Raw genomic sequence first — 26,448 nt, 5'->3', positions numbered from 1 at the left:
ATAGCAAATATTGTATGTATTATATTATGTTATTGGGTTCTGTTCTGTTCTATTTCTTTCTAATTACATTATATTCCAACATCCTGGTGCTCTCTGCCCTGCCGTACCTCCTAACTGTCTCTTATATGTATCATAAATCAAAAATATGATAATATAACAAATATTGTATGTATTATATTCTTATGTATTCCTATTCTGGTATATTTCCTTCTAATTACATTATATACTCACAGCCTAGTGTTCCCTGCCCTGCAGTATGTCCTAGCTGTCTCTTATATTTATTATAAATGAAAAATAGTATAATATAGCAAATATTTTATATATTTTATTATGTTATAGTGTTCTGTTCTATTCTATTTCTTTCTGATTATATTATATACCCATAGCGTGGTCCTCTCTGCACTGCAGTACCTCCTAACTGTCCGTTATATGTATTATAAATCAAAAATAATTATAATATAGCCAATATTGTATGTATTGTATTATGTTATGGGGTTCTATTTTGTTCTATTTCTTTCTACATATGTTGTGTACAAACACCTGGTGCTCTCTGCCCTAAAGTACCTTCTAACTGTCTCTTATATGTATCATAAATGAAAAATATTATAATATGGCAAATATTATATCTTTTGTATTATGTTACATGCTCTGTTCTGTTCTATTTTTTTCTAATTACATTACATACCAACAACCTGGTGCTCCCGGCATTGTAGTATCTACTAACTGTCTCTAATATGTAGTATAAATCAAAAATATTATAATATAGCAAATATTTTATGTATTATATTATGTTATTGGGTTCTGTTCTGTTCTACTTCTTTCTAATTACATTATATTCCAACATCCTGGTGCTCTCTGCCCTGCAGTACCTCCTAACTTTCTCTTATATGTATCATAAATGAAAAATATGATAATATAGCAAATATTGTATTATTATATCATGTTATGGGGTCCTGTTCTGGTATATTTCCTTGTAATTACATTATATACTTGCAGCATGGTGTTCCCTGTATTGCAGTACCTCCTAACTGTCTCTTAAATGTATTATAAATAAAAATATTATAATATAGCATATATTCTATGTATTTTATTATGTTACATGCTCTGTTCTGTTTTATTGCCTTCTAATTACATTATATACTCACAGCCTGGTGTTCCCTGTATTGTAGTACCTCCTGCCTGTAATATGTATTATAAATCAAAAATATTATAATATAGCAAATATTGTATTATTATATCATGTTATGGTGTCCTGTTCTGGTATATTTCCTTGTAATTACATTATATAATCACAGCCCGGTGTTCCCTGCACTGCAGTACCTCCTGATTGTCTCTTATATGTATTATAAATCAAAAATATTATAATATAACAAATGCTGTATGTATTGTATTATGTTACAGGCTCTGTTCTGTAATATTTCCTTGTAATTACATTATATGCCAACAGCCTGGTGTTCCCTGTATTGCAGTACCTCGTACCTGTCTCTTTTATCTAGTATCAATCAAAAATATTATAATATAGCAAATATTGTATGTATTATATTATGTTACTGGGTTCTGTTCTGTTCTATTTCTTTCTACTTACATTATATTCCAACATTCTGGTGCTCTCTGCCCTGCAGTACCTCCTAACTTTCTCTTATATGTATTATAAATCAAAAATATTAAAATATAACAAATATTGTACATATTATACTATGTTATGGTGTTCTGTTCTGTTCTATTTCTTTCTAATTATATTATATACCAACAGATTTGTGCTCCCTGCACTGCAGTATCTCCTAACTGTCTCTTATATGTATTATAAATCAAAAATATTAAAATATAGCAAATATTGTATTATTACATTATGTTCTGGTGTCCTGTTTTGTTATATTTCCTTGTAATTACTTTATATATCAACATCCTGTTGCTCTCTGCACTGCAGTACCTCCTAACTGTCCCTTATATGTATTATAAATCAAAAATATGATAATATAACAAATATTGTATGTATTATATTATTATGTATTCCTGTTGTGGTATATTTTCTTCTAATTACATTATATACTCACAGCCTGGTGTTCCCTGCACTGCAGTACCTCCTAACTCTCTCTTACATGTATTATAAATAAAAAATATTATACTATAGCAAATGTTTTATGTATTATATTAAGTTATTGGGTTCTATTCTGTTCTATTTCTTTCTAATTACATTATGTACAAACACCTGGTGCTCCCTGCAATGCAAAACCTCCTGTCTATTATATGTATCGTAAATAAAAAATATTATACTATAGCAAATGTTTTATGTATTATATTATGTTATTGGGTTCTATTCTGTTCTATTTCTTTCTAATTACATTTTATGCTTGCAGCCTGGTGTTCCCTGCACTACAGTACCTCCCAACTGTCTCTTATATATATTATAAAACAAAAATTTTATAATATATCAAATATTGTACATATTATATTATGTTATGGTGTTCTGTTCTGTTCTATTTCTTTCTAATTACATTATGTACAAACACTTGTTGCTCCCTGCAATGCAATACATCTTAACTGTAACTTATATGTATTATAAATAAAAAATAATATAATATAGAAAATATTGTACGTATTATATTCTGTTATGGTGTTCTGTTCTGTTCTAATACTTTCTAATTACATTATATACCAAGAGCCTGTTTCTTCCTGTACTGTAGTACATCCTAACTGTCTCTTATATGTATTATAAATCAAATATATTATAATATAGCAAACATTGTATGTATTATATTATGTTACTGGGTTCTGTTCTGTTCTATTTCTTTCTACTTACATTATATTCCAACATCCTGGTGCTCTCTGCACTGCAGTACCTCCCAACTGTCTCTTATATATATTATAAAACAAAAATTTTATAATATATCAAATATTGTACATATTATATTATGTTATGGTGTTCTGTTCTGTTCTATTTCTTTCTAATTACATTATGTACAAACACTTGTTGCTCCCTGCAATGCAATACATCTTAACTGTAACTTATATGTATTATAAATAAAAAATAATATAACATAGAAAATATTGTACGTATTATATTCTGTTATGGTGTTGTGTTCTATTTCTTTCTAATTACATTATATACCAATAGATTTGTGCTCTCTGCACTGTAGTAGTACCTCCTAAATGTCTCTTACATGTATTATAAATCAAAAACATTATAATATATCTAATATTGTATGTATTGTATTATGTTACATGCTCTGTTCTGTTCTATTTCCTTCTAATTACATTCTATACTCACAGCTTGGTGTTCCCTGCACTGCAGTATCTCCTAACTGTCTCTAATATGTATTATAAATCAAAAATATTATAATATAGCAAATATTGTACGTATTATATTCTGTTATGGTGTTCTGTTCTGTTCTATTACTTTCTAATTACATTATATACCAAGAGCCTGTTTTTTCCTGCACTGTAGTACATCCTAACTTCTCTAATATGTATTATAAATCAAAAATATTATAATATAGCAAATATTGTATTATTATATTATGTTATTGGGTTCTATTCTGTTCTATTTCTCACTAATTACATTAAATACCAACAGCCTGGTGTTCCCTGCACTGCAGTACCTCCTAACTGTCTCTTATATGTATTATAAATCAAAAATATTATAATATGGAAAATATTGTATGTATTATATTCTGTTATGGTGTTCTGTTCTGTTCTATTACTTTCTAATTACATTATATACCAAGAGCCTGTGTCTTCCTGTACTGTAGTACATCCTAACTGTCTCTTATATGTATTATAAATCAAATATATTATAATATAGCAAATATTTTATATATTATATTATGTTATGGTGTTCTATTCTGTTCTATTTCTCTCTAATTACATTATATACCAACAGCCTGGTGTACCCTGTATTGCAGTACCTCTTAACTGTCTCTTATATATATCATAAATCAAAAATATTATAATACAGCAAACATTGTATGTATTATATTATGTTATTGGGTTCTGTTCTGTTCTATTTCTTTCTACTTACATTATATTCCAACATCCTGGTGCTCTCTGCACTGCAGTACCTCCTAACTTTCTCTTATATGTATTATAAATCAAAAATATTAAAATATAACAAATATTGTACATATTATATTATGTTATGGTGTTCTGTTCTGTTCTATTTCTTTCTACTTACATTATATTCCAACATCCTGGTGCTCTCTGCACTGCAGTACCTCCTAACTTTCTCTTATATGTATTATAAATCAAAAATATTAAAATATAACAAATATTGTACATATTATATTATGTTATGGTGTTCTGTTCTGTTCTATTTCTTTCTAATTATATTATATACCAACAGATTTATGCTCCCTGCACTGCAGTATCTCCTGTCTCTTATATGTATTATGAATCAAAAATATTATAATATGGAAAATATTGTATTTATTATATTATGTTATGGGGTCCTGTTCTGGTATATTTCCTTGTAATTACATTATATACTTGCAGGCTGGTGTTCCCTGCACTGCAGCATCTCTTAACTGTCTGTAATATGTAGTATAAATCAAAAATATTATAATATAGCAAATATTGTATGTATTATATTATGTAATATTGTTCTGTTCTGTTCTATTTCTTTCTAATTTCATTAAATACCAAGAACCTTGTGTTCCCTGTACTGCAGTACCTCCTAACTCTCTCTTATATGTATTATAAATCTAAAATATTATAATATAACAAATATTGTATTATTACATTGTGTTCCTCTGTCCTGTTTTGTTATATTTCCTTGTAATTACTTTATATATCAACAGCCTGGTCCTCCCTGTACTGCAGTACCTCCTAACTCTCTCTTATATGTATTATAAATCAAAAATATTATAATATAACAAATATTGTATTATTACATTATGTTCTGGTGTCCTGTTTTGTTATATTTCCTTGTAATTACTTTATATATCAACATCCTGGTGCTCTCTGCACTGCAGTACCTCCTAACTGTCCCTTATATGTATCATAAATCAAAAATATGATAATATAACAAATATTGTATGTATTATATTGTTATGTATTCCTGTTCTGGTATATTTCCTTCTAATTACATTATATACTCACAGCCTAGTGTTCCCTCCCCTGCAGTATGTCCTAGCTGTCTCTTATATGTATTATAAATGAAAAATAGTATAATATAGCAAATATTTTATATATTTTATTATGTTATAGTGTTCTGTTCTATTCTATTTCTTTCTGATTATATTATATACCCACAGCGTGGTCCTCTCTGCACTGCAGTAACTCCTTACTGTCCCTTATATGTATTATAAATCAAAAATATGATAATATAAAAAATATTGTATGTATTATATTCTTATGTATTCCTGTTCTGGTATATTTCCTTGTAATTACATTATATACTCACAGCCTAGTGTTCCCTGCACTACACTACCTCCTAACTGTCTCTTATATGTATTATAAATCAAAAATATTATAATATAACAAATGCTATATGTATTGTATTATGTTACAGCCTCTGTTCTGTAATATTTCCTTGTAATTACATTATATACTCACAGCCTGGTGTTCCCTGCACTACACTACCTCCTAACTGTCTCTTACATGTATTATAAATCAAAAATATTATAATATAGCCAATATTGTATGTATTGTATTATGTTATGGGGTTCTATCTTGTTCTATTTCTTTCTACATATGTTGTGTACAAACACCTGGAGCTCTCTGCCCTAAAGTACCTTCTAACTGTCTCTTATATGTATTATCAATAAAAAATATTATAATACAGCAAATATTGTATGTATTATATCACGTTATGGTGTCCTGTTCTGGTATTTTTCCTTGTAATTACATTATATATCAACAGCCTGGTGCTCCCTGCACTGCAGTACCTCGTCACTGTCCCTTATAAGTATTACAAATCAAAAATATGATAATATAACAAATATTGTATGTATTATATTGTTATGTATTCCTGTTCTGGTATATTTCCTTCTAATTACATTATATACTTGCAGCCTGGTGCTCTCTGCCCTGCAGTACCTCCTGTGTCTTATATGTATTATAAAATAAAATATTAAATATAGCACATATTGTATGTGTTATATTATGTTATGATGTTCTGTTCTGTTCTATTTCCTTCTAATTACATTATATATTAACAGCCTGGTGCTCCCTGCAATGCAGTATCTCCTGTCTCTAATATGTAGCGTAAATCAAAAATATTATAATATAGCAAATATTTTATGTATTATATTATGTTATTGGGTTCTGTTCTGTTCTATTTCTTTCTAATTGCATTATATTCCAACATCCTGGTGCTCTCTGCACTGCAGTACCTCCTAACTGTCTGTTATATGTATCATAAATCAAAATATAATAATATAGCAAATATTGTATGTATTATATTGTTATGTATTCCTGTTCTGGTATATTTCCTTGTAATTACATTTTATACTCGTACCCTTGTGTTCCCTGCACTACAGTACCTCCTAACTGCCTCTTATATGTATTATAAATCAAAAATATTATAATATAGCAAATATTGTATTGGGTTCTATTCTGTTCTATTTCTTTCTAAATATATTATATAGCAAGGCCTGGTGTTCCCTGCTCTGCAGTACCTCCTAACTGTCTCTTATATGTATTAAATATTAAAAATATAATATAGCAAATATTGTATGTATTATATTATGTTATTGGGTTCTGTTCTGTTCTATTTCTTTCTAATTACATTATATACCAAGAGCCTGGTGCTCCCTGCACTGCATTACCTCCTAATTGTCTCTTATATGTATTATAAAAATAATTTTATAAGATAGCAAATATTGTACGTGTTACATTATGCTATGGGTTTCTGTTCTGTTCTATTTCTTTCTAATTACATTATAAACCAATAGATTTGTGCTCTCTGCACTGTAGTACCTCCTAAATGTCTCTTACATGTATTATAAATCAAAAACATTATAATATATCTAATATTGTATGTATTGTATTATGTTACATGCTCTGTTCTGTTCTATTTCCTTCTAATTACATTCTATACTCACAGCCTGGTGTTCCCTGCACTGCAGTATCTCCTAACTGTCTCTAATATGTATTATAAATCAAAAATATTATAATATAGCAAATATTGTATTATTATATTATGTTATTGGGTTCTATTCTGTTCTATTTCTCACTAATTACATTAAATACCAACAGCCTGGTGTTCCCTGCACTACAGTACCTCCTAACTGTCTCTTATATGTATTATAAATCAAAAATATTATAATATGGAAAATATTGTACTATTATATTCTGTTATGGTGTTCTGTTCTGTTCTATTACTTTCTAATTACATTATATACCAAGAGCCTGTTTCTTCCTGCACTGTAGTACATCCTAACTTCTCTTATATGTATTATAAATCAAATATATTATAATATAGCAAATATTTTATATATTATATTATGTTATGGTGTTCTATTCTGTTCTATTTCTCTCTAATTACATTATATACCAACAGCCTGGTGTACCCTGTATTGCAGTACCTCTTAACTGTCTCTTATATATATCATAAATCAAAAATATTATAATACAGCAAACATTGTATGTATTATATTATGTTATTGGGTTCTGTTCTGTTCTATTTCTTTCTACTTACATTATATTCCAACATCCTGGTGCTCTCTGCACTGCAGTACCTCCTAACTTTCTCTTATATGTATTATAAATCAAAAATATTAAAATATAACAAATATTGTACATATTATATTATGTTATGGTGTTCTGTTCTGTTCTATTTCTTTCTAATTATATTATATACCAACAGATTTGTGCTCCCTGCACTGCAGTATCTCCTAACTGTCTCTTATATGTATTATGAATCAAAAATATTATAATATGGAAAATATTGTATTTATTATATTATGTTATGGGGTCCTATTCTGGTATATTTCCTTGTAATTACATTATATACTTGCAGGCTGGTGTTCCCTGCACTGCAGCATCTGTTAACTGTCTGTAATATGTAGTATAAATCAAAAATATTATAATATAGCAAATATTGTACGTATTATATTATGTAATATTGTTCTGTTCTGTTCTATTTCTTTCTAACTGCATTAAATACCAAGAACCTTGTGTTCCCTGTACTGCAGTACCTCCTAACTCTCTCTTATATGTATTATAAATCAAAAATATTATAATATAACAAATATTGTATTATTACATTATGTTCTGGTGTCCTGTTTTGTTATATTTCCTTGTAATTACTTTATATATCAACATCCTGGTGCTCTCTGCACTGCAGTACCTCCTAATTGTCCCTTATATGTATCATAAATCAAAAATATGATAATATAACAAATATTGTATGTATTATATTGTTATGTATTCCTGTTCTGGTATATTTCCTTCTAATTACATTATATACTCACAGCCTAGTGTTCCCTCCCCTGCAGTATGTCCTAGCTGTCTCTTATATGTATTATAAATGAAAAATAGTATAATATAGCAAATATTTTATATATTTTATTATGTTATAGTGTTCTGTTCTATTCTATTTCTTTCTGATTATATTATATACCCACAGCGTGGTCCTCTCTGCACTGCAGTACCTCCTTACTGTCCCTTATATGTATTATAAATCAAAAATATGATAATATAAAAAATATTGTATGTATTATATTCTTATGTATTCCTGTTCTGGTATATTTCCTTGTAATTACATTATATACTCACAGCCTAGTGTTCCCTGCACTACACTACTTCCTAACTGTCTCTTATATGTATTATAAATCAAAAATATTATAATATAACAAATGCTGTATGTATTGTATTATGTTACAGGCTCTGTTCTGTAATATTTCCTTGTAATTACATTATATACTCACAGCCTGGTGTTCCCTGCTCTGCAGTACCTCCTAACTGTCTCTTATATGTATTAAATATTAAAAATATAATATAGCAAATATTGTATGTATTATATTATGTTACAGGCTCTATTCCTTTATATTTCTTTCTAATTACATTATATACCAAGAGCCTGGTGCTCCCTGCAATGCAGTACCTCCTAATTGTCTCTTATATGTATTATAAATTAAAAATATAATATAGCAAATATTGTATATATTATATTATGTTACAGGCTCTATTCCTTTATATTTCTTTCTAATTACTTTATATACCAAGAGCCTGGTGCTCCCTGCAATGCAGTACCTCCTAATTGTCTCTTATATGTATTATAAAAATAATTTTATAAGATAGCAAATATTGTACGTGTTACATTATGCTATGGGTTTCTGTTCTGTTCTATTTCTTTCTAATTACATTATATACCAATAGATTTGTGCTCTCTGCACTGTAGTACCTCCTAAATGTCTCTTACATGTATTATAAATCAAAAACATTATAATATATCTAATATTGTATGTATTGTATTATGTTACATGCTCTGTTCTGTTCTATTTCCTTCTAATTACATTCTATACTCACAGCCTGGTGTTCCCTGCACTGCAGTATCTCCTAACTGTCTCTAATATGTATTATAAATCAAAAATATTATAATATAGCAAATATTGTATTATTATATTATGTTATTGGGTTCTATTCTGTTCTATTTCTCACTAATTACATTAAATACCAACAGCCTGATGTTCCCTGCACTACAGTACCTCCTAACTGTCTCTTATATGTATTATAAATCAAAAATATTATAATATGGAAAATATTGTACTATTATATTCTGTTATGGTGTTCTGTTCTGTTCTATTACTTTCTAATTACATTATATACCAAGAGCCTGTTTCTTCCTGCACTGTAGTACATCCTAACTTCTCTTATATGTATTATAAATCAAATATATTATAATATAGCAAATATTTTATATATTATATTATGTTATGGTGTTCTATTCTATTCTATTTCTCCCTAATTACATTATATACCAACAGCCTGGTGTACCCTGTATTGCAGTACCTCTTCACTGTCTCTTATATATATCATAAATCAAAAATATTATAATACAGCAAACATTGTATGTATTATATTATGTTATTGGGTTCTGTTCTGTTCTATTTCTTTCTACTTACATTATATTACAACATTCTGGTCCTCTGTGCACTGCAGTACCTCCTAACTTTCTCTTATATGTAGTATAAATCAAAAATATTAAAATATAACAAATATTGTATGTATTACATTATGTTATGGTGTCCTGCTCTGGTACATTTCCTTGTAAATACATTATATATGAACAGCCTGGTGCTCCCTGCACTGCACTACTTCCTAACTGTCTCTTATATGTATTATAAATCAAAAATATTAAAATATAACAAATATTGTACATATTATATTATGTTATGGTGTTCTGTTCTGTTCTATTTCTTTCTAATTATATTATATACCAACAGATTTGTGCTCCCTGCACTGCAGTATCTCCTAACTGTCTCTTATATGTATTATGTATCAAAAATATTATAATATAGAAAATATTGTATTTATTATATTATGTTATGGGGTCCTGTTCTGGTATATTTCCTTGTAATTACATTATATACTTGCAGGCTGGTGTTCCCTGCACTGCAGTACCTCCTAGCTCTCTCTTACATGTATTATAAATAAAAAATAGTATAATATAGCAAATATTTTATATATTTTATTATATTATGGTGTTCTGTTCTATTCTATTTCTTTCTGATTATATTATATATCCACAGCGTGGTCCTCTCTGCATTGCAGTACCTCCTAACTGTCCCTTATATGTATTATAAATCAAAAATATTATAATATAGCAAATATTGTATGTATTATATTCTTATGTATTCCTGTTCTGGTATATTTCCTTGTAATTACATTATATACTCACAGCCTGGTGTTCCCTGCACTGCAGTACCTCCTAACTCTCTCTTACATGTATTATAAATAAAAAATATTATAATATAGCCAATATTGTATGTATTGTATTATGTTATGGGGTTCTATTTTGTTCTATTTCTTTCTACATATGTTGTGTACAAACACCTGGTGCTCTCTGCCCTAAAGTACCTTCTAATTGTCTCTTATATGTATTATCAATAAAAAATATTATAATACAGCAAATATTGTATGTATTATATCACGTTATGGTGTCCTGTTCTGGTATTTTTCCTTGTAATTACATTATATATCAACAGCCTGGTGCTCCCTGCACTGCAGTACCTCGTCACTGTCCCTTATAAGTATTACAAATCAAAAATATGATAATATAACAAATATTGTATGTATTATATTGTTATGTATTCCTGTTCTGGTATATTTCCTTCTAATTACATTATATACTTGCAGCCTGGTGCTCTCTGCCCTGCAGTACCTCCTGTGTCTTATATGTATTATAAAATAAAATATTAAATATAGCACATATTGTATGTGTTATATTATGTTATGCTGTTCTGTTCTGTTCTATTTCCTTCTAATTACATTATATATTAACAGCCTGGTGCTCCCTGCAATGCAGTAACTCCTAACTCTCTCTAATATGTAGCGTAAATCAAAAATATGATAATATAGCAAATATTGTATTATGTTATGTTGTTCTGTTCTGATATATTTCTTTCTAATTACATTTTGTACTTGCAGCCTGGTTTTCCCTGCACTGCAGTACCTCCTAACTCTCTCTTACATGTATTATAAATAAAAATATTATAATATATCAAATATTTTCTGTATTATATTATGTTATTGGGTTCTTTTCTGTTCTATTTCTCTCTAATTACATTATATTCCAACATCCTGGTGCTCTCTGCCCTGCAGTACCTCCCAACTGTCTCTTATATGTATCATAAATGAAAAATATTGTAATATAGCAAATATTGTATGTATTATATTAAGTTACATGCTCTGTTCTGTTCTAATTTTTTCTAATTACATTACATACCAACAGCCTGGTGCTCCCGGCATTGTAGTATCTCCTAACTGTCTCTAATATGTAGTATCAATCAAAAACATTATAATATAGCAAATATTGGATGTGTTATATTATGTTATGTTTTCCTGTTCTGTTCTATTTCTTTCTAATTACATTATATTCCAACATCCTGGTGCTCTCTGCACTGCAGTACCTCCTAACTGTCTGTTATATGTATCATAAATCAAAATATAATAATATAGCAAATATTGTATATATTATATTGTTATGTATTCCTGTTCTGGTATATTTCCTTGTAATTACATTTTATACTCGTACCCTTGTGTTCCCTGCACTACAGTACCTCCTAACAGCCTCTTATATGTATTATAAATCAAAAATATTATAATATAGCAAATATTGTATTGGGTTCTATTCTGTTCTATTTCTTTCTAAATGTATTATATAGCAAGGCCTGGTGTTCCCTGCACTGCAGGACCTCCTAACTGTCTCTTATATGTATTATAAATCAAAAATATTATAATATAGCAAATATTATATTTATTATATCATGTTATGGTGTCCTGTTCTAGTATATTTCCTTGTAATTACATTTTATACTCGCACCCTTGTGCTCCCTGCACTGCAGTATCTCTTAACTGTCTGTAATATGTATTATGAATCAAAAATATTAAAATATAGCAAATAGTGTATGTATTATAGTATTTTTTTAGTGTTCTGTTCTGTTCTATTTCTTTCTAATTACATTATGTACAAACACCTGTTGCTCCCTGCAATGCAATACATCTTAACTGTAACTTATATGTATTATAAATAAAAAATAATATAATATAGAAAATTTTGTACGTAAATTATATTATGTTATGGTGTTCTGTTCTATTTCTTTCTAATTATATTATATACCAACAGATTTGTGCTCCCTGCACTGCAGTACCTCCTGTCTCTTATATGTATTGTAAATAAAAAATATTATAATATAGCAAATATTTTATGTATTATATTATGTTATTGAGTTCTGTTCTGTTCTATTTCATTCTAATTACATTATGTATAAACACCTGTTGCTCTCTGCACTGTAGTACCTCCTAACTGTCTCTTATATGTATTATAAATCAAAAATATTATAATATAACAAATATTGTATGTATTACATTATGTTATGGTGTCCTGTTCTGTTCTATTTCCTTCTAATTACATTATATATCAAAAACCTGGTACTCCCTACACTGCAGTACCTCCTGTCTCTTATATGTAGTATAAATCAAAAATATTATAATATAGCAAATATAGTGTGTATTATATGATGTTATTGGGTTCTATTCTGTTCTATTTCTTTCTAATTACATTATATACCAAGGGTCTGGTGCTCCCTGCAATGCAGTACCTCCTAATTGTCTCTTATATGTATTATAAAAAATAAATTTATACTATAGCAAATATTGTAGGTATTGTATTATGTTACAGGCTCTGTTCTGTTCTATTTCTTTCTAATTACGTTATGTAAAAACACCTATTGCTCCCTGCAATGCAATACCTCCTGTCTCTTATATGTATTATAAATAAAAAATATTATAATATAGCAAATATTGGATTATTGTATTATGTTACATGCTCTGTTCTGTTATATTTCCTTGTAATTACATTATATACTCACAGCCTGGTGTTCCCTGCAATGCAGTACCTCCTAATTGTCTCATGTGTATTATAAAAAATAATTTTATAATATAGCAAATATTGTATGTATTATATTATGTTATGGGGTTCTGTTCTGTTCTATTTCTTTCTAATTACATTATGTACAAACACCTGGTGCTCCCTGCACTGTAGTACCTCCCAACTGTCTCTTACACGTATTATAAATTAAAAATATTATAATACAGCAAATACTATATGTATTGTATTATGTTACATGCTCTGTTCTGTTGTATTTCCCTCTAATTACATTATATACCAACAGGCTGGTGTTCCCTGCAGTACAGTACCTCCTAACTGTCTCATATATGTATCATAAATAAAAAATATTATAATATAGCAAATATTTGATATATTATATTATGCTATGGTGTTTGGTTCTATTCTATTTCTTTCTGATTATATTATATACCCACAGCATGGTCCTCTCTGCACTGCAGTACCTCCTAACTGTCCCTTATATGTAGTATAAATCAAAAATATTATAATATAGCAAATATTGTATGTATTATATTATGTTACAGGCTCTGTTCTGTTATATTTCTTTCTAATTACATTATATACCCAGAGCCTGGTGCTCCCTGCAATGCAGTACCTCCTAATTGTCTCTTATATGTATTATAAAAAATAAATTTATACTATAGCAAATATGGTGTGTATTATATTATGTTATGTGGTTCTGTTCTGTTCTATTTCTTTTTAATTACGTTATGTAAAAACACCTATTGCTACCTGCAGTGCAATACCTCCTGTCTCTTATATGTATTATAAATGAAAAATATTATAATATAGCAAATATTGGATGTATTGTATTATGTTACATGCTCTGTTCTGTTATGTTTCCTTCTAATTACATTCTATACTCACAGCTTGGTGTTCCCTGCACTGCAGTACCTCCTAACTGTCTCTAATATATAGTATAAATCAAATATATTATAATATAGCAAATATTGGATGTATTGTATTATGTTACATGCTCTGTTCTGTTATGTTTCCTTCTAATTACATTATATAAAATCAGCCTGTATCTCCCACCACTGTAGTACCTCCTAACTGTCTCTTATATGTATAATAAATAAAAAATATAATATAGCAAGTATTGTATGTATTGTATTATGTTACATGCTCTGTTCTGTTATATTTCCTTTTAATTACATTATATACCAACAGCCTGGTGTTCCCTGCACTGCAGTACCTTGTAACTCTCTCTTACATGTATTATAAATAAAAAATATTATACTATAGCAAATGTTTTATGTATTATATTAAGTTATTGCGATCTATTCTGTTCTATTTCTTTCTAATTACATTATGTACAAAGACCTATTGCTCCCTGCAATGCAATACCTCCTGTCTCTTATATGTATTAGAAATGAAAAATATTATAGTATAGCAAATATTATATGTATTACATTATGTTATGGTGTCCTGTTCTGTTCTGTTTTTTTCTAATTACATTACATACCAACAGCCCGGTGTTCCCTGCCCTGCAGTACCTCCTAACTGTCTCTAATATGTAGTATAAATCAAAAATATTATAATATAGCAAATATAGTGTGTATTATATGATCTTCTTGGTTTCTATTCTGTTCTATTTCTCACTAATTACATTATATACTTGCAGCTTGGTGCTCCCTGCACTGTAGTACCTCTTAACTGTCTCTTATATGTATTATAAATAAAAAATATTATAATATAGCAAATGTTTTATGTATTATATTATGTTATGATGTTCTGTTCTGTTCTATTACTTTCTCATACATTATATACCAAGAGCCTGTTTCTCCCTTCACTGTAGTACCTCCTGTCTCATATGTATTATAAATAAAAAATATTATAATATAGCAAATATCATATTTATTACATCATGTTATGGTGTCCTGTTCTGGTATATTTCCTTGTAATTACATTTTATACTCGCACCCTGGTGCTCCCTGCACTGCAGTATCTCTTAACTGTCTGTAATATGTATTATGAATCAAAAATATTAAAATATAGCAAATATGGTGTGTATTATATTATGTTATGTTGTTCTGTTCTGTTCTATTTCCTTCTACTTACATTATATACTCGCCGCCTGGTGCTCTCTGCCCTGCAGTACCTCCTAACTCTGTCTTATATGTATTATTAAATACAATATTAAATATAGCAAATATTGCATGTATTATATTATGTTATTGAGTTCTGTTCTGTTCTATTTCATTCTAATTACATTATGTACAAACACCTGTTGCTCCCTGCACTGTAGTACCTCCCAACTGTCTCTTATATATATTATAAGTCAAAAATATTATAACATAACATAATATTGTATATATTATGTTATGTTTCAGTGTTCTGTTCTGTTCTATTTCCTTCTAATTACATTATATTCTCACACCCAAGGCCCTCTGCACTGTAGTACCTCCCAAATGTCAATTGTATGTATTATAGATATAACAAAGTATAATATAATGTAATATTATTTGTATTATATTATATTACATGCTCTGTTCTGTTCTATTTCCTTCTAATTACATTATATTCTCACAGCCCGGTGCCCTCTGCACTGTAGTACGTCCCAACTGTCTCTCATATGTATTATGGATATAACATATTACAGTTAACATAATATTGTATATATTATGTTATGGTGTTCAGTTCTGTTATATGTCTTTGTTATTGAATGTATATTCTCGTGGCCTGCTGCAGTCTGCACTGCAATACTTCCTGTTATATCTTATATTATGTTTTGGTGTTCTCTTGTGTTTTGTTTCTTTCTATTTGTACTTATATCTTCCTTACTTTTTTCTGCATGCAGTGGACGCACACCATTCTGTCTTATATCTCTATGTATAAAATATTATCTTATATTCTATTATCTTATATTATGCTTTGTTATGCTATTGTGTCATACTTTTATATTTCTCTGTAATTGCAGTATAAAACGTAGCTTGCTCTCCCAATACTTTGTTTTTTGTCATTATTTGAAGTTGGATTTCCCTTTCTAATTTTTTTTCCCCTGAGGCTGGGGTTAAGTGACTTGCCCAGGGTCACACAGCTAGGAAGTGTCTGAGGCCAGATTTGAACTCAGGTCCACCTGACTTCAAGGCTGGTGCTCTATCCACTGCGCCATCTAGCCGCCCCAACTCCCTTTCTAATTATTGCTTTTTTTCTTTTGTTACTCTTGTAAAAATGCTGCTGCTTTTTAAGATTTGACTTTGTAGCCAGCAGCTGCAGGTAAGTACTTGCTGATACCCTGCGTGGAGTCCCGAAGACCTGAGTTCTAATTTGTTATTAGATGCATTCTGCCCAGTTGGGTGAACCCTGAGCACATTACCTAACTGTGTCTGCCTCAGTTTCCTGATGTGAATAATGAATCGGAGAAGGAAATGGTAAGCCACTCTAGAACCTTTCCCATGAAAACTCTTAATGGGAGTTGGACAACACTGAGAACCCCCTGAGTGATGACACCATCTCCTTTCTGATTTTTATTTCCTTTCTTTTGTGTTTTGCTGCTGACAGTCTGGAAATCTATCTCATGTACTAGTCACACGTTCTATTTTCTCACTCCTTCAGTCAGTTCCTTCCGAATATACTCACCATAGCAGCGGCCGCCATCTCCCCTCAGACTGCAGGAGACAGGTGCGGACCCTGAACCTCCAGTCCAGCAGCCCCGTTTCCAACGTGGCCCTGACAACCATCAGCGTGGGACACCACTCCAGCAGAGAAGCGGCCGGCTGTCCCCGCCACCTGTCCCCTACAGGGCAGTCGAGCCAGCCTATGTGAAGCAGCCTCCTGAGGGACACAGCTGGGGTCCCTCCACTGTTCTCCTGGAAAGCACATCCTGGGGAGATAGAGGCAGGACCCATGGCTTCCGCAGGCCCACAGCTCCTGAGGCTCCAGAAGGGAAAGCCCTTGACCCTATCCCAGAGTGTGACAATTGTTAATTGCTAGGGGAAATGCTGTTTCTTTGGGAGGAACAGCCAGGAGGCCAGGCCCACCAGGTTGCACAGCATATGGCAAGGGCTTTTTGGTTGTTGGGGGGCTTAGGAACAAGAAGGTTAGAAAGGGAGGAAGGGGCCAGGGGGCCAGGGGATGAGGCTTCAAACACCAAACCGAGCATTTAACTTGTGATCCTGGAGGTGATGGGCAGCTGTTGGAGTTTGGAGGGGGAGGGCAGGATAGCACAATGAGACCTGCTCTGTAGGGAGATCACTTTGGTAGCTCAATGTGGGGACCCCCAGTGGGCAGGTAGCAGCCCCCCCCAAGCAGCTACTACAGTAATTGAGGCTCGAGGCCTTGAGGGCCTGCACCAGGAGGTGACAGTGTCCCAAGAAGGGGCGTATCCAAGGGATGCTGCAGAGAAGAAATCAACAGCTTGGATAGTGAGAGAGGGTGAAGGGTCGGAAGGTCCCCAGGGTTTCCATGAAGGTGATCGCTGCTTAGCAAAGTTTGCCTGATAAGAGGCCTTGGGGCAGTGCTAATGTGTCTATTTGGGGAGTTTGAGTGGGGAGGTTGGGGGCCCTTGGCTGGTTCTGGATCTCTGAGCTGGTGTCTCCTCATCTGGAAAAAGGGGGCGTCCCATGGGCTGATATCTAAAAAAGCCTCCGGCTCAAGCCCTGGGAGCCCTTCTCTCCCACCCCCTCAGCCAAGGATCCTGCCTCCACTTCACAAGAAAATGGAGGCACTGTAAATTGGGCCTCCCTTCCACTCACTGCTACATCCCCAATGCATCTAACACTCTCTCCCCCCATCCCCACCCCCTGCCTCTCTAGCTTCCCCCGGTGGCTCGGAGAGCCTTCCCTCCATTTATGGGGTAGCTTCAGAGGCCCAGCACCAGCCAGCCTCATTCTCAAGGTCTTGCCAAATCTTGCCCTTACTACCTTCCCTGCTGCCGCCCATGCCTTTTCTTAAGAGCAGATCTGACTCTCTCCCTCCCTTAGTCAGCGTACTGCAGGAGCTCCCTGTTACCTCCAGGACTCATTGGTATTGAAAGCCCTTCGTAGGCTGGCCCCAAGCCACCCTCCAAGCCAACGTGTGCCCTTTCCCACCTCCACACCTTTCCCCGGGTGGCCAGAGTGGACTCCCTGCTTCCACGTGCCTCCTGTAAGATGCAGCTTGGGTGCCCTCTGGAGTGCCGGGGTCCACCTTCTCTCCCCAGCCATCTCAAACCCAGCTCCTGTGTAAAACCCACGTCGGAGCCCTTGCTCACTCTCTACACCATCTCTGTCTGGAACACCATGTGGCTTGAGGGCTCCCGGAAGAGGGGACGTTCTTATTGTCTGGTTTATGGACCCTCGGCCACCATCTAAGGCTCCGTCCGACCATTTGAGGTGCACAGATCCTGGGGAAGAGGAGGCTTGCGGTCCAGGAGAGCGGTAGGCCTCAAGCCCTTGAACATCAGGCTGGGGGAGGAGAGGGATAGGCTTATTCTACTTGATCCAGAAGGCAGAGTCGTGTCGGGGGAAGATCCGGAGCTTGGAGACTGGGGCCAGGGGGCAGGGCAAGCTGGCTCATGGGAGAGCCCTCCCTAGGAGGAAGCCCCTGCCTCCAGATAAAGCCCTCTCCCACCCCAGGACTTGAACTCTAAGCTGGGGAGCCCCTTGCCAGATGGGGAATGGTGGGGGCCCCTTTGGGGGGGAAGGCTCAGCCTGCTCTCCAAGGCTGGACTCTAAGTTAAGGAGATGGGAAGTAATCTGCCTTGGTGGGGGGTCCTTGCTACACTCAGGATACTGTGGCGGCTGCTGGGACCTAGGTGAAGAGCACATATTGTGTTAGTCTCCTGACAAAAGGATGAAGGGAGTTTCAGGTGACGGGGCCGGGACCGGCCCTCCCACCTGCCCTCTCGTGAACCCTGGTGTGGTCTTCCAGCCCAGCAGTGGCCCAGTTCTGCCTCAAGGGCTCCCAGGACCCCGAATTCTCAGAAGTATGTCCCCAAAGCTGCAGTGGGGCCCAGGAACCTCCGGGGCAAACTGGAAGGGCCTGGCCTCAATGGTGGGCTTGGGTTAGGAGCCCCTCGCCTCCCATTTGAGTATCCATTCCTTCCTTTTGGAAACAAACTCTAACCAAAGTACCCAGGCCTTGATCCTCCATCTCATGCAGTGGGGTGCTTTCCACACAGTTACGCCATCTCCCCCACTCCCCACAAGGCCTGGACTGCTCTCACTCCTCAACTCTGTCCCCCAGACTCCCAGGCTCCCCTCACCCCCACCAGGCCTGGACTGCTCTCACTCTTCTCTTTGCCCCCTAGACTCCCAGATTCCCATGAGGCTCAGCTTGGCCCTCTTCCCTGCTTAGGGGCCCCGCCCTCCCCACGTGTAAGTGATCATTTCTTGCCTGTGAACACTTATTGTTGTTCATATTTTGTGAAGTCCAGTAGCCATCGCCTTCCCCGTTCAGCTTTCCAATGATGTGGGAGGTGGTCGGTCAGTTCAGTGTTCTCCCTTTCCTGAGAAAGAACCTCAGGCTCCCCAAGGAAGCAACCTCTTTCCCAAGAATTCTGGGCTCAGAACTGAATCAACTGCCACCAGGCCTCAATCAGTTCTGGACTCAGGCAGACAAAGGGAGAAGAACCATTTCCTCATTTAGCTCGTGGCCAGTAAGGGCCTTTTGTGACGGCTGTGACCCCAGGCGACAGTTATAAGGGCCTGCCTTGCACCCGGCCACTCGTCGAGCACTTGACCAGCAGTAGGCCATCCACCACTGCCTCAGAAGAACATGTTGTTATGGTCCTTGTTACAAAAAGGGAAACTGAGGTAGGCCAGGGTGAAGGGGTTGGCCAAAGGTAACATACCTGGGACATGTATAAGGCACCACGAATGGCGCGAGGCCCTTTTGTGACGTCCGTGGCCCCAGACGACAATTATAAGGGCCTTCCTCGCACTCAGCCGTTTGCCAAGTGCTTGACCAGTAGTAGGCCATCCACCACTGCCTCAGGAGAATGTGTTGTTATGGTCCCTGTTACAGGTAGAGAAACTGAGGTAGGCCAGGGTGAAGGGGTTGGCCAAAGGTAACATACCTGGGACATGTATGGCCCTTTTGTGACATCCGTGACCCCAGCCGACAGTTATAAGGGCCTTCCTCGCACCTGGCCACTTGCCGAGTTCTCGACCAGTAGTGGTCCATCTGCCGCTTCCCCAGGAGAAGTGCTTTTATAGTCCCTATTACAGATAGAGAAACTGAGGCAGGCCAGGGTGAAGGGGCTGGCCAAAGATCACACACCTGGGACACTTATAGGCACCACGAATGGTGTGAGGCCCTTTTGTGACGGTCGTGACCCCAGCCAACAGTTATAACGGCCTTCCTCGCACCTGGCCACAGGTATGGGGAAAACAGATGGCGTTCTAGTGGAGAGAACATTTGGGGCAACGACAAGAAGCTGGTTGTATACAGGCGGACGAGAGAGTACTTCAGCCTGCCTGGGCAAAGGGGGCAAAGTGAATGAGGCAGAGGTTGAGGCCGGGCTGTGAGAGCTTCCTGGGCATCAGAGGGCCTGTGCTCAATTGGCTTACAAGTCACTTTTCCCACCTTGTCTGTGAAGGGCACACTCATTCTGTGAGCCTGACTCCCAGGTTCCTGGGGCTGCCCCTCCATGGCCATATCCCAGGCTCTGGCCTCCCAGTCCTGCCCGGGGGCTCAGCCTCTGCTGGATCCCCAGCCTCTCCACCCCTCACCAATATTACTTCTGCCCCTTGCTCTGGGGATGGCAAAGCTCTCCCTGCCCCTCCATTTTCAAAGGTTTGTGGCCTCTTACCTCCTGTGACTCTGCTCCTCACCTGGGGTTTTGGCCTCTGGCCTCCTGGCCTCCACCATCCTCCACTATCAGAAGGCAAGCTCCTTGCGGGCAGGATATTCGTTCATGTTGGCCAAGAGACTGTTACAGCTGGCCCAAGTCTCAGTGAGCCCCCGATAGAAGTCTGTTGGCTGCCCTCAAGGCCCAAGGGGCACAGGCTGGCCTAGGGGTAGGGCAGCCCGTGAGTCTCACTCTGTGGCTCTCACTCTGGGTCTCCTGAGGCCAGTCCACAAAGCCCAGAACCGCCCCCCCCCGGCCTTTCAGGGGCCATATCAGGGCCCCCACCCAAGCCCACGAGGAACATTCCAGGCCTCATGATGTGATGGGCTAGGCACAGTCACGGGTTTCGGGCTGTAGCACCTGGGGTCACCAAGTCCCTGTAATTCCCCTAGGAAACAGAGGCCCAGAGAGAGGGAGCCCTGGGAAGCATTGGAGTTGGGGGGAGAACCTGCCTCCTCCACCTCCAAAGCCAGTGATCTAGGCTGCGTCGTAAAGACTTGAGGAGAGGTGGCCATCCAGTAGGCAGGATCAGAGACTGCTGAGACTTCTGGGTCTGTTATCGCTCCTTCCACTGGACCACACTGCTTCTGAGAGGAGCACACCTAGGCCAGGACGGTGCCATCCAGAGATACTGTTACTAAATGGGCAGAGCGGTGGTGGCCTGGAGACGACGGCTGGCAGCCTTGACTCTAATTGGCCCCCTCCTGCTGAGCTGTGAACGGAGTCAGTGCCTTTGACCCTTCACCCTCTCTGACCCCTGGGCCCCACTTACTCACCGAGGCCTTGCCTGCAGCTACTGGAAGGCCTGGGCAGCTCATGGCAGTCCTGCCATCTGCCTGGGGACCCCCCTGGCAAAAGTTCTGACCCCACCTGGTGCCACCCTTAAGGCTGCCTGGAAGGTCATGGCCTGGGAACCAACATTCTTTGAGAGGGGCAGGACCAAGCCCCACAAGCCTGGAGGGGAGGGGGCTCCTCACTGCCCCAACCCCCCCCATTGGCCTCTTCTGTCCATTTCCATAACCTACTCATGGACTCCCCAAATCCAGAGTCAGCGTAGAATAGTGGTTAGTGTGTCCTGATCGGGCCTCAGTGACTGTGAATCCGATGCCCTCTGATCCTACTGTGGATACGAAAGGCCAGGAGGCTCCACGTGAGCCGGGGCCCAACGCAGCTGCGCACTCAAACCGCGTACAGTGAAGCGTGTCTGATGTTTAGTCACAGACCCTTGTGAGCACACGTACATGTGGACACAGACACCCGTGGTTGCATACGTGTTCACACCCCCCCCCATGGGCACACACATGCTCATACACACGCTCACACAGACACCCGCAGGCACACACCCACCCCACAGACCTCTGTGAGTGCACACCCCTGCCCCTGCAGGGACCTGGACCCCCGTCCGGTTGAAGAGAGTGCCACCCCACCCAAGCCGGCGAGAAGAGAGGGGCTGCAAACAGGGCAACAGCAAAAACCACTTTTTATTTCTCAATGTACAGGTAATTTAGGGGGATCTACTCTTAGAACATGAGGCGCGAGCGACGCTTCAGCTTCCTCCTGTAGGCTAGGACAGGCAGCAGGGGGTCACGGTCGCCGTGGGCATAGCGGCCCAGCACCCGGCTGGGGGAGGGGACCCCCCACTGCACCTTGGTGCCAGAGGCCATCAGCTTGAAGTGGCCCACCTGCTGCAGCTGCACCACGCTGCCCAGCAGGAAGAGGAGCCAGGGGTTCACTTGGGTCAGGGCCTTGAGACGCAGCATCCAGGTCTTCAGCAGCCGCTGGCTGGAGCTGGCCTGGGCTGTGAAGAGGACCAGGTCGGTCTCAGGGTCTTGGGGGTCGGTGAAGGCGTCGTCCCCGGAGAAGAAGGCATGCTGGCGGGGCCAGAACATCGACTCCCAGCATAGGCGCAGCTGGCTCAGGAAGGCCTGGGAACTGGGGGGGCAGGGCTGCCTCACCCGCTCCAGGGCCCTGAAGGTCGGGGGCTGCCACAGGTCAGCCCCGTAGTTGGGGACGGGGAGGGGCACGCTCAGGTCGGGCAGCAGCAACACCTGGAACTTCCCATTGCGCATCACGTACTTTTGCAACATGGCCACAAAGTGTTTGAGCTGGCCCAGCTCCTTGCCTTCAGCCCCGAAGCCCCCCGCAAACTGCCATGAGAAGCGGGGGCTGTAAGGCAGCAGGCTCCGCTCAGGGGCGAGCATCAGGGCCCCAGCCTGTTCCATCTGGAAGCCTGGCGGGATTCGGGCCTTCCCGGTAGCTCAGATGACCTCCCACTGGCCCCACTGGCTGGCAAGAACCTCAAAGTCTCGTTCGCTCCCTTCCCAGAACTCGCTCCCCAAGAGCAGCAGCCACCCGTCACGAAGGAACGGCTCCTGCAGTTAAGACAACAGTAGCCGGTCGCCGTGCCTCCAGAACGCCAGCGACCCAACAAACGGTCGTCCGGAACTCGCGCGGGTCACGGCGAGCCGGAACCCAGGGGCCGCCATTCCCGGCGGCGGAAGGCCTGCGGGAAAGGCCGAAGCCTGACCCCCGGGCCCCGAGGAGGAGGGTGGCCCCGGACCCCTGGATGGAGGTGGCAACGGGCCCCGAGGAGGGGGGTGGTCGCGGGACCCCTGGATGGAGGTAGCAGTTGGGGCCCCGGAGCTGGACCTCTTGTCTGGGGTGTCCCACCAACTGGTTCAGGCTGCACGTTGGGTGTCCCGGTGGGGCCTCTGGATGAGATGGGGTGACATCGAGGAGAGACGTCCAATGCACATCCAGGGCTGGGGCAGGGGGGGAGATGGGCCTAGACGGGTGCTGGTGAGCAAAGAGAGCTGGGGGTGTCTATGGGGGCTCAGTAGTAGGGAGGGGGACAAGGAGGGAGATCGAGACAGGGAGAGAGACACACACAGTCACACACAGACACGCACAGAGTCACACATAGACACAGATACACAAAGAGACACACACAAACACACACACACGCCTAGACGCAGACACATACACAGAGACACACACAAACCCACATACACGCCTAGACACAGACACATTCACACAGACACACACAGAGACATAGACACACACATGAGCAGACACACCCACATAGACACACACGTAGACACGGACACACGTACGCAGACGCACACAAACACACACACAGACACACACACAGACTGTTCTCATTCTCAAATGGACTTGAGGCAACTGAAGCCCCAGGAGGCAAACTGACTTCCCAGTCACACAATTGAATTAGAACTCGGGTCTCCCTGCCTCTGACTCCACTGCCCTGAGCACCCCCACTGATGGGCAACTGTCTGTCCAATGAGGAGAACGCCCCTTGTGTCAGCTGCCTCCTGGAAACTGGGGTTGGGTGGGCTCTCCCTTCCCCTCTCTGGGGTGGGTTCCCTGGCAGTTCACCAGCTCCCAACCCCCTCTGGAGCCTGGAGCTCCAGGCCTGGCCCAGCGGGCAGGTGAGTGTGGCAGTTGGAGCCCAGTTGTCCCCTTTACCAATGGTCTCTTCCTCTTCCTTGACCACTTTTCTATGACTCAACTGAAGCCTAGTGGTAACTAGGCCCCTCATTACTGCCCAGAGATGGAAGGCCCTGGAGGATAGTTGGGCCAGAAGCACTGATTGAGCAGCTACAGCGAGCAGGGCACTGAGGACCCCCAAAATACCCTGCCCTCAAGTAGCCCTCCCAGCCAAGGTATGGAAACAGGCCCCAAGCAGGGGAGGCGAGGGAGGGGGAGAGAAGAGAAAGGCCACAAGGTGTCTATGGGCGCCAGAGGAAAGATGGCGGCCCCCATTTCAGTTGGGTTTGTGCCAACCTCAAGGAAGGACCCCCACAGCCTACCATCGCTTTAGAACGCTGACCCCCATCCCCCAACAGCGGCCTGTATCTTTCCTGATTTTGCGAAACATTTCCAAAGGACATCTGAGCCGGCCCCAGCCTCACCCTGGAGGGCTTCAAGCCCCCACCCCTCTGTGACCCACAATCCCCTGCGTCCAATGCTTCCACTAGGGCTGTGAGCCTTTTCACTTGGACCGGCAACCCCTGCTCAGTAAATCCCACCAACTCCCTGGGGCCCGTTTGATGTTCAAAGCCATTCGCAACCTTCCCCTTCTCCAGCACCAAGTCCTCACCAGCAGGCTAACGCCGCCCTCCTGACGGTTGTTCACCCTCATCATCCCCTCCCCAGCCCCATGGGCTCTTCTCCCAAGCTTCAATTGTTCCTGCCTCGCTTCTACCTCCAGGATCTCATGACCTCCTTCAAGACCCAGCCCAAAGCCCAACCTCCCCTGTGACAGGAGAGCCATCCACACCCAGGAGGACTGTGGGAACCCCGCAAGGGCCGCTCCAGGGCCTTTTCCCTCGTTTCCTTGTGGCTCACTTGTGTTTTGTTTCCTTTTTGATCCAATTTTTCTTGTGGGGCACAATAACTGTATAAATATCTTTACCTACATTGGATTTACATATATTTTTGCCATGGTTAACACGTACCAGACTACTTGCCGCCTGGAGGAAGGGGGATTGGAATCCAGGGTTTTGCAGGGGTCAGTTATCCGTGTATATGAATTGAAAACAAAAAGCGTTAATTTTTTAAAAATAAACCGAAAAACCTCCCGAGGGGCCTCTCCTCCTCAGCCCCCCCTGGCACATTCACCCTGTCTGTGTCGTCTCACCCTCACATTAGGCCAGGAGCTCTGAGGGGCTGGGGACCCTGTTTTTGCATTCAGTACAGCACCGGGCAGCCCCAGAAGGAGGCTGCTGGACTCTGCCTTGCCTGGGCCAGGGCCCTCCAGCTCACATGGCATTAAGCATTCAAGTTGTGTGGCACTGTGCTGGGCACTAGAACCCCAAGTCACACAAAGCCCTTGTCAGGGGTCCAAAAGTTTCACCACCAGCTCTGGAGGCGGGAAGGCACCTGAACCTACATGTCTCCACTGCCTCCCAGCACTTAGGTCTGGGGCCCATTTGTCCCTTTTGAGGTGCAAACCCTCCCACAGCAGCCCTGAGCCCTGCCATGCCCCCAGGATCCCAGGGGAGTGGCTGCTGCTCCTCTTGGGCCTGGGCATAAACAGGTGGCTGTGGAAGCATGACCTCCAGTAGACAATAGAAGGGGCTCT

At 39.4% G+C, this 26,448-nt stretch overlaps 1 long non-coding RNA gene across 1 annotated transcript; it reads left to right on the top strand.

Moving 5' to 3' along the window:
- The first annotated feature begins 23,776 nt into the window (after positions 1–23,776).
- LOC141548378 (uncharacterized) lies at positions 23,777–25,607 on the top strand. Its single transcript, XR_012483923.1, has 3 exons — positions 23,777–23,916; positions 24,880–25,027; positions 25,576–25,607. It is a non-coding gene; the product is annotated as an uncharacterized LOC141548378 (long non-coding RNA).
- Positions 25,608–26,448: the final 841 nt, after the last annotated feature.

This window comes from Sminthopsis crassicaudata, chromosome X (assembly GCF_048593235.1).
Source record: "Sminthopsis crassicaudata isolate SCR6 chromosome X, ASM4859323v1, whole genome shotgun sequence".
Lineage (NCBI taxonomy): Eukaryota > Metazoa > Chordata > Mammalia > Dasyuromorphia > Dasyuridae > Sminthopsis > Sminthopsis crassicaudata.
Note: the sequence above shows the minus strand (reverse complement) of the source record. Positions and strands in the feature narration are given on the sequence as shown.